The 19,041-nt window shown below is 31.8% G+C and overlaps 1 protein-coding gene across 2 annotated transcripts in view; it reads left to right on the forward strand.

Moving 5' to 3' along the window:
* Positions 1 to 296: 296 nt before the first annotated feature.
* The window catches only part of LOC129953285 (single-stranded DNA-binding protein 3), a 74,234-nt gene continuing 55,489 nt past the window's right edge, over positions 297 to 19,041 (forward strand). Inside the window, exons 1-2 of one of the 2 annotated variants that reach the window (XM_056066303.1) lie at positions 297 to 541; positions 1,677 to 1,902. The gene's annotated coding sequence lies outside the window, so the exon portion shown is untranslated. The remainder of the gene's footprint in view (positions 542 to 1,676; positions 1,903 to 19,041) is intronic. The other variant, XM_056066304.1, reaches the window with a different exon arrangement.

Genomic DNA, 19,041 nt, shown 5'->3' on the forward strand with positions numbered 1-19,041 from the left:
CAATGTTAGTGGCTGACGTATTGAAATTCTGTACCATTCCCATACCACAATACAAGCTTATATAATTCTTTGATGGGGCAGGCGCAAGGGGTAATTTAGTATAATCATCTCTCCTGGTGGATCTTCTAACTGGATAAACTAAGGGGAAATGGTATTCCAAAACAGAACAACAACAACAAAAATGTAACAAACCTAAATAACTGAAACAGAGTTATATTTATGAAAGGGATGCTGCTATCAACTGTTAAATTTGTATGAAGGTCTAAAAATGAAAAAAAACTTCCCCAAATTCAGTTGTTCGGTTTTGACCGATCTTTACCGACGAACGACTGCTTACTGGGTACGTTAACAAGTACAAGTTGTGACAAGACAGTTTTTTGGTTCATCACGTCGTTTTTGCCGCGCCGTTACACTGTTAAATTATTTTTTGTTTTACATCTATCCGTAAATTGAATTCAATCTGTATTAATGCGCATTTTGCCAATTAACAAACTATGTAAAAAATAAAAATATTCTAACGGGAAACCAACAATTAAAAAATGTATTAACTAAAGAACGCGACAACTTTAAATATTTTCTTCATTTCAATAATTGTCTATACGAAAAGTTGATATGATAATTGTCGAGTGTGTACTTTTCTCTGGATTAAAATACAAACTTCTTCTAATGAATCTTTTCGTCTTTTCGAATTTTAATTTCGGTTCTCGCGCGTGAAACGCGTTTTGTATTTTTTTTATTAATTTTATATCAATTTTTCATATCAATTATTACTGCAAAAAGGGAGAGTGAAAGAGAGAGATTTAGAGATCAACACATTCAGCTTTATTTTGTTACTTTTTTCTTTTTGCGTAGCTGAAGAAATGTTGAAATCGATAAAAAAGAAAAACAGTTGTGAAGAGGAAAAAGTTACACGGTTAAACTAATTAAAGAAGAAATTTTAAACTATTTTTTTTTTTCTTTTTTTATAGTTTGGAGTAACATTCACCTCACTACATTTTTCCTCATGTTGTATATGTGTGTGGTAAATGCGGCTACAATACACATGAAAGCAAATGAAAAATACAAAGCCAAAAGGATACAAGCCCAAGACTTAAGACTAATGTCAAGTTTGTCGGGCGATAGTGATTCCTTAAAGCTGAATTTCATTTTATAAATGTTTTAAAAAATGGAGGGAACAAAATATTTAGTACTAAGATTGGGTATGATTTCATAAAGCAAATAAAATTAAATTCACTTGATGTGAAACGGTACTTTGAGGACTAAAATTAAATGGTACCCTCTTTTGTGCCACCCTCACTGGATGCGCCAGTATCGTATCCGTATGCATGCCTTTTCAAATAAAATAGTGACGTCGCACACTTGTGCAAATACCCTACCATATATAAGATAGCAGTGTTGTGTTTATATGCAATCATAATTTATGATGTGATACAGTTTCCCTCCGATTTTGATTGTAGTTGCTATTTAAGAGTTGGCTCGTATAAAATAAGGCAACAAGGGAAGATTTAATAAAAAGAAAATATTTTCCGCGATATCTCTTTCTCTCTCACTCGCTGTGCTATTCTTTTTGGGTAGTGTTTTTAACCTGCTATCGAAGATATCTCTTTCTTATTATAATATATGATTTTTTTTTCTTTTTCTTGTGCTTGAAATTTTGTTCCTGTAAATATCTAAAGTAAACAAGAAAGTTAATATACCTACCACGAAAAATAAGTTTATTATTGTGCACATAACAAAAGTGTAAAACAAAAATAAATACAAAAAAAGTGAGATACTACATTAAAAGTTAAAAAAGAATATAATAAGCAAAGCAGAAGAAGAAAAGAAGAAGAAAAAGAGAGACAGCAACCTTATGAAAGGGGAAAAGGAGTCAATTTTTGAGGAGAAACAAATATTACAAAAGTAAATAAACACTTCAATACGTTTTATTGTTAAAGTTCTTTAGGTACCTATTTGAATATTCTACTCTCTTTTTATTTTATTTTGTGTGTGCTTTCTTTAAAGATAATAAGTAGATTGAAAATCATAAAATTGAATTTCGAAGACAAAGAGAAACAGGTTTTAATAATATGTTGATTGTATTAATAAATAATAAGTCCTGATTGAAAATTGGCAGTATTGCTAATGTAAGTTTTTCTTTTATAGATAAATATTCATGTTATTTTTCATGCGTAGAAATATATATACATATATTTATATACTTATATATATATATTTATATATACATAGATGATGTACTGTGTAAAAACAGGAGCCGGTGTTTCGCGGCCATTTCATTTATATAAATCGATTTATATAATTCGGAAAAAAAGCGCTGACAATAAATAGGGCTGCTGTTTTCGTTATTATTTGTAGTCTATATTCTTCTCTTTCTAACTCTAACAGATGTATGGATTATGAGTGTACCTGAATTAATAAACTTCTATACATTCTGCACTAAATAAATGACATTTTAAGTAAGTATCTGTTCTTGTATAATAAAGTAAAAGAGACGGACAATTTTATTATTTTGGAATATTTTTGTTTGTTTTTTTTTTCTTCTAATTTTTATATGAAATTAGCTATTTTGTGAATTACAAAAAAAAAAATGTGTGTAGTAGATACCAACTTCTAAAATATTAAAGTATGGAACCCTCTTTTTGTTTGTTTGGAATGAAATGATTTTATTTATTTATCATTGACACCTGCAATATGCATCAGCTTGTATGTGTGTGTGTTGCGTTTGTGTACAGTCTTTGAATTGAACGAAAAAGCATTAGTTTTGCTACTTTTTCTTATTTCTTTAAATTAATTAATTTATTTAAATGTATCCAAGCAGGTAATTTTTGTTTTAATTTTCTTTTAACGATACCTAACCTGAAAGCCTGTAAATACATTGGGAGAGATTTGAGTAAAAGAAGGAGAAGAAAAACGAAGTGAGTACCTACCACGTGTACTTAAAGGAAAATATATATACAGATTCATACATAAGTTGGTTGATTACATACATGGTACATGAGTTCGCGCACAAAACACCTTTCCTTATACCCTCTCTATTCAACACTAACTTTTGTTCCTCAATATTAACGAAAATGATTAGGTGTATGAACTAATTTGTTCCTTCATAATATTATGTTTGTAGCTATCTACCTATTTAAAAAATATAAACATGCTTCTATATAGGTACAAATCTTTATTATAATAATAATAATTATGATTTTAGTTATGAACGCTGAGAATAGTCACTTGTAATGTCATTGTTATAGGTATATACTGTTTACAAATTGTGTTTATGATTTCTTGCTTTCGCTTGCAAATTTCATACCTATTGGGAAAAAAAAACATAGATAGGGACATATAGATTATATGCAACAGATCTTGAAAGCATCGAGCTTTACATTTTCGTCATCAGTAATAACTGTTCGTGCCAAATTATCGTGATTCCAAACCGAATTTTACAATGAGAATAAAGTTAAAACAATTATTATCATAGATCATCAAATGTACGTGATACAATTGTTCGGAGGATGTTTTTGCGATCATATTGTATTGCATAATTTGTAATTATCTATCTTTAACTTAAATATGTATAGAAATCAATATAAAAATTCAACCCAATGGCGATAACATAATTTATACCTATAAATAATATCTAAATAAATAATATCTATTGCAAAAAAAAAAAAGAGAAAAGTCGCTTCGGGAAAAGAGCAAGATGAAATTCAATCGTTTTAGCCCTTCTATTTAAGCAAAGTTTATTCCCAATTTTGTTTGTGGATCAATTTATTTTTTTTTATTCCACATTTTTTCCATCTATGAATGATCTTCTCTAGGTATAGGTTTCCGTCTTTTCTTAAAATGCATTCCAAATTTCCGTCAGATTGTCTATTTTCTTAATTTAACATGGTACTGTTGCATTTAACTGCATAAGCAGCCGTGAAGTGCCAATACAATAACGTTTTTATTGTATTCATTAGCCAAAGAAAGGGGCGACCGACGTGTTATTGATGATGTATGCTTTTTCTACAGTTATGTCAAATGCTGTTTATTCCTACAAATATGTTTTCATAGCATTACTGACTTATGAGAAAAAATTAAACTTTAAAATAAATTTAAAACTAGAAATAAATTAAATATAGTGAACATAAAAAGAGGTTGGGATGCGACCCACACTGATAACTTCCCATCCCGTAGATTCCCGTCTGTAGATTTGTCTTGCTTAACAAAATATTCATAACAATATTTTGTGTGACAAAATTAATTTGAAGTCAATGTCTTTCTTTTTCTCCTTAAACTTTAGTCTAAAAATATTTCTTATCAGTATTTTGTTGTTTTGGTAGGTTTTCGTGTTCTGTTAAAAAAGTTGTGAATTGGAACAATATTTTGCATATGATAAAATAGTTTGATTTCAAAATGTAAGTCTTAGTAACGCTTTTTTAGGTTTTTATTTTTTGTAACAAAAACTGTCAATTCGATGTTTTTAAAACTCTACCAGGTGTCTAAAAGTTATTCTTCCTTGCATACATTTATTTTGGAGACATGACAGTTTTCTGTTCGTAAAAAATTCGAGATGATAATTTTTATTTTTCAGTTTTGTTTGGTTCATAAAAAAACTCTTAGGTGCATTTTTTCAAATTTATAATAGTTTGGTTTTAAGTCACAACTGTGCAACAAATCGCTAGCGTTATTGATACGTGAAATATTTTGGGTTAACACAAATTTTAACTATTTTTTTTAAATTGCCATCGTACAAAGACCACCCATTAATTTTGTATATAAATACATTTTTCTAAAAAAAACTTTTATTTAGATTTTAGGGACCTTGAAACGTCAAAAACAATTGTCTTTATCATTTTCGATACAAAATATTTTTTTAGTTATTAAGTCTTTTGTCGTTAGTCTTTTTTAATACCTATGGAAAAATTGTTTTGTGAACACTACTTTTTGTTTTCAGTTAACGGTACATATTTTGAAGCCAATGACGATTTTGAATGGAAAAAATAATAACTTTAACTGTTACTCTAACATAAGAATTAATTTAGTTTGTTTGCAAATCTGCGTTTTGAGTTTTTTTTTAAGTTTTTCAGATGTTTTATATTCGATAGTAAACAAAATTTTATTAAAGTCCTCTATAATTTTAATAAATATGATTCGTGGATTACATTATACTCCCTTTGAGCGCGAAATGATGAAAAAACTAAGACAAGCTAAAAAAAAAAAAACGATAGTTGCAATTGCAAAGACCTTCAACGGTCCAAAAAAAAAAACTTTACATTCACGCCTAAAGAAGAAACAAGATGGAGTATTCGCGTTTTGATACGTCTTCTGTTTCAAAAATGAATTAACGGATCAGTGACAGCTAGAACAATAAGAAATGAACTTGTAGAAAAAAAAACACAAAACCATTTTTTAATCAAGAAAAACAAATACTTCCCTTTGCAAAGAAGCCACCTTTCTTATTGGAATAACGTTCCATGGTCGGATGAAACTAAGATCAAGTAAGCATTCATATGGAAAAACATATGTTAGAAGGTCAAAAAACAAGAAGTTTAACTCAAAATACACAATGATGACAAAACACGGTGGTGGGAATATAATGATTTGAGGGTACTTTTCAGCATCTGGTGTAGGCCCAATATTTTGGATCAAAGATTAAATGTGCGCCGTGGATTATGTTTACATCGTAAATTCAGGTATGCTTCCATGAACTGAAGAGAAGTTGCGAATCAAATGGGAGTTCATGCAGGATAAAGACTCAATGCCCCCTCCAAAGTGGCTAACAAATAAGTATAAGTTTTAAGTAGAACAAAACAAAATCAATATTATGGAATAGCCATCACAATCCCACAAACCTAAACCCAATTGAGCACCTAGTGGGCATCCTAAAGCGAAGGGTCTGCCATAGTAAAAACAAAAAAAAAGACTTGTTCTAGTCGAAAATTCACCTTAGCTACATTTGCCAAATTGCTGAATTCGATGGGGCGAATAGTAGAGGCAGTTATTAATAATAAGGGTTCCAATTCAAAATACTCGAACAAATTTGAAATACTTTTACCGTTAACTTTCTCGCTAAAAATGAGTACTATTCTAATTTTGTTTCTATTTCTAGGATGAAAGAACATAATAATCATAAGTCTACTTTTTATTATTATTTCCCATTATTATATTAAAAAAAAAAAATTGTTGCATTTAAGCAATAAATTAATACAAACTTATCTGTTGTCTTTATTTTCTTACTCTTCACAAATACCTTTTTATGTGTTTAAAAGAATGAACACGAAGCCTGTTTCTATTATTTTTTCCATCACTGTACAATCGAGACACTTAAAATAAATGTATGATTGGGTGAATTAATCGTAATCAATTGGGTTTTTTTAACAAATCGGAAAATCCAAATTCTTCCTGGGTCGACAGATTCCAATCACACGTGGGAAATTGAATCGAAACAGTGTTTTTGAATGATACTTTTTTACTTTATTCACTTGATGTGTTTAGTAAATGGTACCTACAACTGTTGCCAGCTAATTAGATACGCCGATTGTATATAAAGGCAGATTTTTTAAAAGCTATAGGAATGTTTTTCAAAAAAATAAAACGCATAAAATACAGAAAAATGCATGAAATCTTTATGTGATTTGATAGTAGGTACGGGCCATATAATTTAATGTTTGAAGATTATTTCATGCGAATGTTGACCTTGACTGCGCCTCAAATGGTCCATCCGCGAAGTCCAATTTTGGCATACTCTTTTCAACATTTCGGCCGGTATCTCACGAATAAATGCTTGAATGTTGTCTTCCAATGCGTAAATTGAAGCAGCCTTGTCTGTATAGACATGAGCTTTAGCATAGCCCCACACAAAATAGTCTAATGACGTTAAATAGCACGATCTAAAGGGTCTGTTTAAAATTATTTCCTTCGTTTAAAATTTAAAAATGTACCTGTCAGGAATGACCTATTTTCAAGATATCGAATTTCGTAAAAAAAATTAATAACGATGACATTATTGATCATCAAATATTATTGAGACTGTATAAGATCTGCTACAGAAAAAAAAAGATTGAAATCGTTTCATTTGTTGTTCTGTGGAGGTACGCTTTTGGAGCAATACAAAAATATTTGTTTTTCATATTGAAATAAAGAAATTGTTAGCTAACATTTTAAAACATCATCGGTTTGTCTTGAAATGAAAACGAATTTTTGATTTTTGACTAACTAAACTGTATGGGGACTTTTGTTATTTTTAGTCTAAAAATGAAAAAAAAAATGGCTCAAAACCTTAATGTCCAAGCTTGTACTCAATCGATGGGTTGGGCTATGGGGCGAGCATAGACAGACAGACGGGCGGAATCGGGGGACCCACTTTTTTCGACTTCTCTGCCATCGTAATTTCATGATTGATTAAAATCTCGAGTTCGAAATTTTTTACAAATGCAAAACTAGTTCCTATATGTCGCAAGCAAAAATTTAAAACGGAATATTTTCTATAGCAATTTTATCAAGTACAGAACTTATTTGATCGGACAATAAATAAAGTGTTGCAATAAAGGACTTTACTCCTGGTGTAATCCAGGCAACTACTTGAATTCGAATAGCTAACATGTCTTTAGTTCTAAAACAAAAAGGATATGCTGCAAAATACTAAACTAAATTTTAGATAAATGATATTTTTAAACTAAGTAATAATAGAAGTAGATGCAAATATGCATGTTGTATCCAATTAGATGTTTACAAAAAAACTGTACTTCATTTGAAAAACTTCTATAAAAAGCCAACTATTACTTTTTTTTTTAATATGCAATTATATTAAAGAGCATTCCCTTAAATATTGTAAATAAATAAAAATACATTTAGTAAATAACTATGCGAAGAAACTGTTATGCGTTTTTGATTAGCTGTTTTTTCAATCGCTAACTTAAATGTTCAATAACATTTCTAACTTAATTAATTTGAATATATTTTTCAAAAATTAGCTTTCCATTTTACAATTTTGCGATCCTATTTTGTACATATTGACAAAATTTACTCTTAAACAGAAAGACTAAGAAGAATGAAAACTAATTTTCAAAAGTGCAATAGTATATATGAGTATATAACGTTTCAGGTAATTTTCTCGTGTTCAACTCCTTTTCGAGTTATAAAGGTTTCTATTGTCAAAAATATGTTGGAAAACAAAAAAAATCATCGACCGGGAAAAAAGAGAGTAAGTCCCGTGGTATATTTATAATTTAATTTATTATTAAAATTTTTAGGAGGAAACTAATATCTTAAAAGTCTGTTCATAAGCACAACTCCAACCATGCATTGTAAAATAATAATACAATATTATTGGCATTTCGATTATCAAGAGATTCGCAACTAAGCAAGCATAAAATACTAGAAATAATATTATTGATTCGAATGTTAGTCTAACGTTTTTCTTAACCAAGACTATTACATATCAATCTCTTTGTCTTGTTGCATTTCTTACTTTTACAAATCTTTTATTTTTAACTATAAAAGCAGTTGTTCCATTTTGATTAAAAATAAAAATTACTATTTTGGTAAAAAAAAGACACTCGACAATAATTTTTACCATCGAATTTCAAAAATTATTTCCATTGTTTCTTTTCGGTTAAGGTTTATTTTAACCCCTTTTAAGTTTTAACTTCACTGTTAAGTCACCCAAACTATTTTAATTCTTTATATATAATTAATAAAATTATTGTGAGAATTTCGAATGCTAACTTGAAATTGAAAGACAAAAATATTGTCAATGTGAAATATAGGATCTAGCCAGGTGATTTTATTGCAACTGTTAATGCACAACTACCATTGGCAATATAATCAAAAGTTTTAGTCTTTAAAATTTTGTTCCGCGTCCACATTATCCCTGACAACATTACTCTCACAACAGACTGTTTCGTCGACCAATTTATTTATTTGTAATCGTTCTGCCATAAAAAATGAGAAAAATGATTCCCTTAAAATTAATTATTACCGTTTTCACAAAACTTCTCAATTCAAAAAAAAAGTTTATATTGCAAAATTTCTTTTCGTGCTGAAACTTTATGAATATATTTACTACTTGACAGAGAAGGCCCAAATAAAATAAATCCAATCCCAATTCATATAAATAGACGTCCGTCCGGCGAAGAATAGGAATATTGTTATCAAATTTGCATGTGTGTGTGATACTATTCAATGCTTGCTTAAACCTCTGCTCTGTCATCTCAACTGATCGGTATTTCACCCACAGGTCAAACTGTTTGGTATCCAGAGGCCCATCTTCAGTGCTCAAGTACTGTTTTCTAGGTATTAACAGAACCTATTAACACAACACAGCAGTTAGTGTTAAAAACATCGTTTTTTCGACAGTTGTGATGATTGATTTTTTTAAGTTTACATGGATACAGGAACCGCTTACAAACGAAACTTTTACTTTTTACCAAGGCAAGCCTTACGGATTTGTTTGTCAATATTTTGTCTTGATAACAATACAATTTTGAGGATAAAGGGGACATGACGAGATAGTTTTCTTTTTGGCTTTTTTATTCACCCTCTAATTTAAATGAAAATTGTTTCTTAAAAATATGATTAACAGAAAATGTTTGTTTATGAAAAAATCGCTTTATGTCTATTTGGGGGGGGGGGGGGGAGGGTGTTTAGCCCACAAAAACAGATTATTTATTATTCAGGGGCACATATACAACGTTCTTTTTGAATTTCCCTATGGTGGTGTGATATTTGTATTGGTAGTGTAGTTTGTAGTTTGGCTTCGGTATAAAAGGGCTGTATGGTTATTTTTAATATTTCCGATATAGGTTTTAAAAATGTTGATTTATATTTGTACGTATTGTAAATAATTTGGGTGGCGCAACAGTCCGTGGAGAACTAGGGCCTAGTGACTTACAACTCTCAATCATTCCTGTGTGAGAGAAATGTTGTCAGGAATGGAGGGGACCTACAGTTTTATGTCAATTCCGAACGGCTAATTGGAGAAAGAACTTTTCACGAACACAAATACTCTTGGAGAATTTTTCAATTCCTCGCACGAGGCAGTACCCGTGCACAGACAGCGATTTAACATAACCCCTCTAACATGATAGTCGAACGCACTTACCATCAATGGAAGCATTCCATTATTAAACAACATTTAACTCAATTTAATAAAAAACATAATATTTCGATGGTAGAGAATTCGGAAAATGTGGGTCGGGCGATTCCGTCCGTTTGTTTTCACCCCCACAGCCTAAACCATTTTTGGCCAAAAATCTAATATCTAAAATTCTCCTGTCACAGTGCTAGTTGCCATACTCCTCCGAAACGGCTTAACGAATTTCAATGAAATTTTGCATATATGTACATTCGGTAGGTCTGAGAATAGGTTTTTATGTTTTTTTTTTTATATTCCTAAGTGCTATGGTTTAATTGCATCAACATCGTACACGGTGCAAGGATCTAACGATAGTATTCAGTGACGCTATGTACAAGGAAGCATTGATTGCTATTGAGGATCTTTGCATATTATCATTGCCAACTTACCACTCAATCATTTTGGTTTGCATTCACCAAATCGAAATGCATCTAATTTAATAGACACTGAATTGAAACGTGAACTACAATACAATATTGTAGAAATGGCAGCAATTGTTGCTCGCAATGTCCCACTAATGAATGAAGAACCATTTATGACCACATCATGCTCGCAGTTTCGGCAGGACAAGGTGGATTCTTTTTTTGGAAGCACCAGATTGAACTGGCAAAAAATTGCTTATTTCGCTTATTCTTGCTAAAATACTATCAAATAATGGTATCGCATTGCCTGTTGCATCTTCTGGCATGCGGCAAATTTATTGGATGGAGGCAGAACAGCTCATCAGTGTTTAAACTGTCACTAAAGATTCAAAATAACCCAGAAGCGGTGTGCAATATAAAGAAAAAAACAATCATCTGGGATGAATGCACTATGGCACACAAACATTCGCTTAAAGCGTTGAACAGAGGACATTGAAAGATATCAAAAAAGAACGACAGACTATTTAGCAGCACTCTTTTCAGGTGATTTCAGACGAAACACTTCCCGTTATTCCACGTATGCTGATGAGATCAACCCGTGCTTAAAATCATCGCCACTGGCGTAAAGTTGAAAAAGTACAGCTGAAAGTAAATATGCGTGTTCAAATGCTTCAAGATCCATTTACTGAAACATACTCAAAATAAATATTAAATATACGCGACGGAAAAGATAATACAGATGAAACTGGATGCATACAATTACCGGTCGAATTCTGCACGATAATAATTCACATGATCCTCTCATTGACCAGATATTTCACTATGTACGCAGACAATATACAAATCATAAGTGGACGGCAAAAGGAGAAATTTTAGCAGCAACAAATGTGGATGTCAACGAATTAAATCTCAAGATACCACATTTGTTACCAGGAGGCTTGGTGTCATACAAATCTATTGATACAGTTTGTGATGCTACCGAAGCTGTAAATTATCCAATGGGGTTTTGAACTCGTTGGATTTACGAGGCATGCAACCGCATAATTTACAACTGAAGGTTGGATCTCCGGTAATTTTGTTTCGTAATTTGAGCCCACTACGGTTGTGCAACGGCACGCGGTTAGTATTTAAAAAAAATATACAAATGTTATCGAAGCCATAATTCTTAATGGCAAATTCCGAGGTGAAAATATATTACTACCACGAATCCCTATTATACCCTCAGATGTGCCAATTCAATTCAAACGCCTTTAATTTTCAATTAGGTTGGCATTCGCAATGACTATCAATAAGTCTAAAGGCCAAACGATGTCTGTCTGCGGCTTAGATTTGAGGACTTGTTTTTCAGACGGACAATTATACGTGGCGTACTCTCGAGTGGGCAAACCATCCAGTTTGTTTTTATTGGCGAAAGATGGGATCACAAAAAATATTGTACATTGTTGCCTTAAGGGATTGGTATTGTTTTTTGTAGTATAGTCATAATTAATTTTATTAAACTAAAAAATTTTGTTGGTGATTTGTTATTTTAATACGTTGTCACTATACTATACTTCTCCCACTTATATACCACATCCTTATACACTTACAATAAGCTATTTATTTCTATCAAAATATTCTCTAAAAAATATTTATATGACAACACAAAGTTTGTCGGGTCAGCTAGTTAATTGTGTATATTTTGTTCAAAGTATAAGTATTATAACAAGATCAGTAATCATATTGAACTGTTCAAATGTATCTTTGTAAAATTCCTTCATAAAGTTATGTATTTCTCAAAATCAAACAGGAAAGTGGTATTTCTGAATCTAATGCAACATTGGCTTCATCTATAAAAAAGCTAAATACGTTGTTGTCTCCTTTTTAGTTTTTTTTTTATTAACAAAATGCACTTACTATTGATTTACTGGAAAGATATCAGTTCTAGGGGAATATCTCTTGTCAAGTAACCACATATTTGACGTAGCCAAAAACGCAAACATTTTTTTCTCTGGCAAAGCGATGAGTTTTTTTTACAACTTTTGAATGCCCATATCTGGCAGGGTGCACTAATAACACTCTTCAGCCTTTTTGATAGAATTCAAACGAGAACTTTCTTATTATTTTATCTCCTGAACAACACCTCAATATTTCATGTCATCATTGTTTTATCACTTTTGTTTATAAACATTGCTGCAGTGAAATAGTCAATTGTAGTAATCACCTCCGTCGTTCTTGATCCCAATTTTTGACGTACTGTCAAGAACAAATGTTCTTTTTTTTTAATTTTTTTTTGAATTTGGATGTGCATCAGTTTTTCGTTTTAAATACTTTCTCCTAAATGTTTTTAAATATATTTCTTTGGAATTGCTAAAATCTTTCCAATTGAAATAAGTCGAAGTTATGTTACGTACACAGAAATGATAAAATAAATCTTATTGAAGTCAAATATTTTTGTCTCTAATTAATTCCAAAATGTAGTTCTATGTTGGTACATATTGACAGATATTTTTTATTTTTTCATTGCTTCAGAAGCTAACCGACATTGATTTAAATAAATAACTATAAATTTAGAATGGTTTCTCCATCGACGACTTAACTCAACAAACGTACAGCTAGGCGTATCTACACTACAGGTCACCTATAAATCTGAGCTCAACCAACAGCCATTGTATACATACATATATTAGCGGATGCAACAGACGCTGTCCTGCAAATATAAAATGAAAGACATAACATAATAAATATCGGTTGTTATCCTTTATATCGTCAAGCGGTACAACTGTTGACACAGACAATCTACAAAGCACGGGCTAATTTGTGAATCTAAACTATCCAAGGCGCAACAAAAAAAAAACACAATCATTAGTTAAGATCCGTTCAGCCGTTTAGGAGGAGTCCAGTGACGTTAGCAATAAGCGCTTCATACGTTCAACCAAAACAACTTTGTTGATAATACAGCAAACAATTTAAACAAAACACCTCACTAATCAATTATTATTATTGTTATAATTTATTAACATAAAATTAAAATTAACATGTTAATGCATAAATGAGCACAAGATCTCTTCTACTGATGACGTTAGGCTATGGATGCTGTTGTTGGATGTCAATGATTTGCATGTTCCTATCCCAAGAATATGTTTCAAATCTATTGTTGTTTGGCAGAGAGTGCATTTTGGTTTGTTTGTTTTTTTTTTAGAAGATGTTGGTGGGTGAGTGCTGTGTGTCCTATGCGGAGTTTGACCATGACAGTGTTCATCTCCTTGGAGGTGGTAATCACCAACCATTGGGTAGAATGGTTTGATTTTATCGATGTTGATTGATTTGTATGGGTGTTGATAATTGTTGTCCCAGTCACTAAGTTGTTGTTGCTTCAGTTTGTTTTTGGTTTCGCGCAAGAGATCACGTTTCGTAAGACTAGCAATCCATTTAACTGGCGCAGAGTGAGCTTCATTTGCCGCCTTATCAGCATGTTCATTAACCAGGTATCCACATTAATTTTGATTTGTTCTGATGTCTTATTTTGCTTATTATAACAGTTGTGTTGTTTGGATTCAGAATTGCGCTAAGAACTGCACGACTGTCTGACCATATAACAAAATTGTTGTTTAGCTTTGTCACTATATAGATAGCAATGATCCGTCTTCGCAAGTTGATTCGAATGATGTGCTAAACTGGGTTTTAGAGCCGTCGATGTATACAAATTTCCAACCATTCGACTTCAATAAAGTTTTTACGTCATGATGTGTGCTGGATGTGTGGTCTGTCATATCCATCATAAAAGATGATTTTTGGATGGACCAAGGTGGGAAAATTAGAAAGTATTTAACAACAGCAAGTTCCCTTGAAATAGCAGTGTTTATTGCAATTGATAAAGCTGATGCAATACGCTTTTGATATTTTGCTTGGAAAATTGATTTAACATCGTTATTTTGTTATAGAGCTTTATTTTGCTTTCAAGAATGCATTCATCAACTGAAGGAAGTCCAGCTTATATTACCTATAAGACTGGTGGGAAAAGCGTTTAAGCATCTTTGTACTGCTTGGTGATACGGGGCTTTGATAATGTTGATTGTTTTTTTTTGGGGAGTTACCATGGATAAGAATACCATAACCAATCTTACTTAGTATCAGAAATCTTGCAACGTTACATAGTGTTTAAATGAGCATTTGATTCATTAGATGATTAATATTTAACGTTATTAGCTCTAGCAGCTGAACTTTTTTTTAATCAATGCAATTGTTTTTAAATTATATTTATCACTAAATATAATACCTTACATGCTTATATGCTACTTTTTGTAGGCTTGCATTATTAAATTTAAAAGTATATTCTTTACAAGAAGTTTTACGGCATATATGTAATGTTTTGCATTTGTCAGCTGATAATTTTGCTACAGAAGTATTAGACCAAGAATGTCTGAAAGAACGTTGGAAAATATATTTTGTTGTTCTACAAGACTGTTCTGCCCGTAGACGTCATCTGCATAGATACAATTATCAAGTTGTGGATAGTTTGGTATTATATAACTTATTTCATCAAAAGTAATCAAAAACAGTACTACTGATAACGGAGACCCTTTGGCAATGCCATTCTGTAAAGAGTTATAATTAGAAAAGCAATTGCTTGTTTTGACAAAAAAATTTCTATTTGTCAAAAAAGATTTTATTTAATGAAATATCTTCGGGCCTATACGCCAGGTTTTAATTTTTGTACCACTTGATGAATATCAATTATATCGAAAGCGTTTTCGAAGTCAAGTGATAAAATAGTTTTGGTTAGCCGAAAGAGCATTTGTCACATAATAGTCGAAGTGTAGGAGAGCGTCGCCACAGCCTTTGTTAACTTTAATGTCTTTTTGCAACAATTTTTTCCAACACTTGAAGTACAGGCAGTAAGTGATATTGGACGGTACTCGTGAACACTCGAATTTAATTTGTTTGGCTTTGGTAGATGCAGTATGGTTGCTAACTTTCCTTTGTGGTATAATACCTGTACAACTGTATAAGTCTGGATTTAGCTATTGTTGTGAGGTTTTTCAGCATCGTGTAGAAAATCCGATCTCTGCTGGGAGTTTTGCCTTTTAATTTGGAGAGGCAGCTTTCGAGCTTGGTTGTTTCAATATACGAAGAGTGAGGTTATAAGTAATCAGTATTAAAAGGTGAATTCAATGAAGAAGATTGAGGTTATATGTAATCAGTAGTAAAAGGTGAATTCAGTGATTGAGTTTTATAACTTTTAAAAGGCTAAGAAAAGTTATGGTCTTGGGAAATATTTGATCATGTTCATGCAAAAACGTTACTTTTTGCGCTCGGGGCTATGGTTTTTGATCTTGGTCTTCTATAAACATTATACAGTGCGGTGTATAAATACCTGTTAGACCAGATTTTGGAGGGAGAAGATGTTTGATTAATTGAGGATGGAATTTCATTATATTTCTTTGACTTCAAATTTTGAATTCCCTACGGAATTTAGCGTTTGATTCTTTAAATGCGAGAAGGTTTATCTGGTTGGGATATTTTTTGAGACGTTTCCAATTTGTTTTTTATTTTTCGCAATGGGTTTAGCTCTGATCTCCACCAGGATACGTAAGACTTGGAGGTTTTGGTGAATTTTGAGGAAATGAAGGGTTTATCTGCAAATCTAATCGCTTTGGTCGAACTGTCTCTTGATTAATGTTTGAGGAGGTATTCGTGCACGATAGATTTTGTGTGATGTGATGTTGGAAAACGGTCCAGTTCGCTAGATCAGTTTTAAAGTTGGGGGTAGCACGATACTTTTGAAGTGTTTGACTAGATGTTAATGTCGTTATTATAGGGAAATGATCGCTGTTGTATAGATTTTCTAGAGCAATCCATGATGGTGGTTATGTCTATATGTGTGAAGCTTTGATGTGTAGAAAAATGATTAGGGGAGCCATCACTGAGAATTATGACGTTCTTGAAGAGAAATAACACTTGGCAATTATTCTTTAATAACAATTCATTGTAATTATTAATACAACCTTTCATATTCCATTATGGTTTTTTCTTTAGTTGTGTAGGTGGTGGACTTTGAGTCATTTTGTAGTAAATTGGTGTTGTGATTGTTGGGGTGATTAGATTCTTACTCCGCTGTTCGGATGTTGCGGCTGGGCTGACCCAATTTCCGATCAGCGGTGTCAAGTAGTAGTTCTAAGTTAGAGTTGTTATTGCATATGGACATATGGTGGATTTGAGTTTTCTACGTGGTAGTAATTTCTTTCGAGCAAAGCTTGAGCTACTTTTGGTAAAGGAGATTGATTTTGTTCATGATGTGAGTGGGTTTGGAATTTTTCAGATGAATGAGGTAGTGTGGTAAAAGAGTTGTTTGAATTTGTTTCTTATGTTTTGGAAAATTCAGATAAAGAAGTTAGGTCGAGTTGAATTTGGATTTGGTTTCTTGGGATTGAGTGATTTGGGAGACTGGTGTTGTGGTAATATTGGTGTTTTGTTTTGGAAATTTTACTGTTGGTTTTGGTGTATTTTGCTGAGTTAAAAAATGAGTTTTCCCTGTTAATTGGTTTAGATTTGGTGGGATTTTGTTCATTATCTTTATTAAGAATTTGTATATTTTAATCCTATTTTGTTTTTTTCGAAAATAACTCGGATGAGGTTATTGTAAGAATTTCTTTGGCTTCTATATAGGCAGGACAAGCTTTAGAAGAAGATGAGTGAGCTTCTGAGCAATTAGCATACATATTTCTAATGCAAGGTTTTGGGTTGTGGGGAGATAAACTGCAAATATCGTGTGACGAAGAAGTGTCAAGAGATGTTGGGGTCTAGTAGAAGTAAAAAGTAAAAGCATTAGGCCAGTTTATCTTTGTTTGCCATGCTCAGTTTTGCTAAATTATAAATATCTTTACTTCTTGGCATTTCATTTTTTAATTATTTCGGCATTTGAGACATTAAGCAATCAAGGGGCATATGCAATGCCCTGAGACATTTGCTCATATTCTTTGGATATATTGTCAATTGATTTTTTTACCAGGAAGGGATTGAGGGACGATATGGGCTTTTCATTTGATTTAGGAGAGATCACTATAAGTTTGGGATTTTTTGTATTTGCTGTAGTTGGGAGTTCCGGGTAAACACATAAGGGAGTTGGAGCTATATTGGACTTATTTTTTATTGGGTTGGGAAAAAGATGAATCCATACCAAAGCGGCAAAAGCCTGTAATGGGATGCACCTAGTCTGGAAGGCCTAGGCATTTTAAATAGCACTTACACGTGTATTTTTCTTTTCAAGCAAAAGACGAAACAGATGCTGTTCGATAAGTGAAAATTGGTATAACGGGAGATACCGGTTTGAGCAAACCAGCACAAAATAAAGATCACACCAGAGACTACGAACGATACTGTCGATTCGATGGCTAGTCGGTGACTGCTAATCAATTATATACTATACACACTAAGTTAAACTATACATTTTAATATGAATGCAGCCCAAAAATCAAATAAACGTAAAGGACTACTTGTCTAATTTTTTATCAATAATTATATAAAAACCAGAATCAATATCATCACTTCAATTCAATCGAATTAATACTCATAGAAATAAACGACAAAGGCACAATTAACATTTTCTGGCGGGGTTGCTTCATAAAATACACGTAAACTTCGTTGGTTTTACTTTAAGTTCTTCCTTTTACTTTAAGTTCTTCGGCACTTTATATTAGCATCTCGCACATTAAAGGGTTTTTCTCAGAACTGAACGCTCTACAAACGTGTCAAATGTGACTTATCCTCTGACACCAACGGGTTAGTAAACTAATTTATTCATATATTTTTTTTTTGCATGACAGAAAAAATGAAACCCATTTCATTCTAAAAAGGTATCTATAAAAATACCACTTAGATTGAAATTTTCAGCTTAAGAACGAAACAAAAAATAGTAGCACAAAAACAAGCACCCTACTGTTTTCGTTGGCTCCGTTGTATAGGACCCGTTTGGAATATCAATGTTTGTACTCCGACGCTGTGTTCTGTGCAATCTAAGGCACCGTTTATTGAGTCTGGAATATGAAATTTGAGTTTTTAATGTTTTTTTTCGTTGCTCTTAGTAAACATTTGGTAAACCTTTTTATGGTGCTACGTTCTTTAGTTAGGGAAAGATTTTATAGATGTATCCATTCATCTAAAGCTATGATTTGTATTCCAATTTATATAAATTCAAGCTTTGAAATCATGGTCTGCCTATTCGCAATATAAAATACATAAATAACAAAATGTTAGTTTTTCTTAACTAATATTTTTTCCTAGGCCAGGAAATTTGTTGATTTCAATAAAATATTTTGATGGAATATTTTTGTAATATCTTAAAAATTGTGCAAATTACTTGAACACATTTTGGAAATTTTCAAGTGTTGTACAACTTCTGAAACTGGGATATTGTATATGTAAACTTTCGTCATGAATTAAATAAAAAGGTGAAAACACACTTTTTTTTAAAATACAAGACTCATGTGCATGTATTCAAGTACGAGAGTATGAATTCATATGCATGCAAACACATTCATTGACAAATACATGTATACAAACATATATATGTATACATAAGTTAAA

The sequence above is a fragment of the Eupeodes corollae genome, chromosome X (genome assembly GCF_945859685.1).
Source record: "Eupeodes corollae chromosome X, idEupCoro1.1, whole genome shotgun sequence".
In the NCBI taxonomy this organism is placed as follows: Eukaryota; Metazoa; Arthropoda; class Insecta; order Diptera; family Syrphidae; genus Eupeodes; species Eupeodes corollae.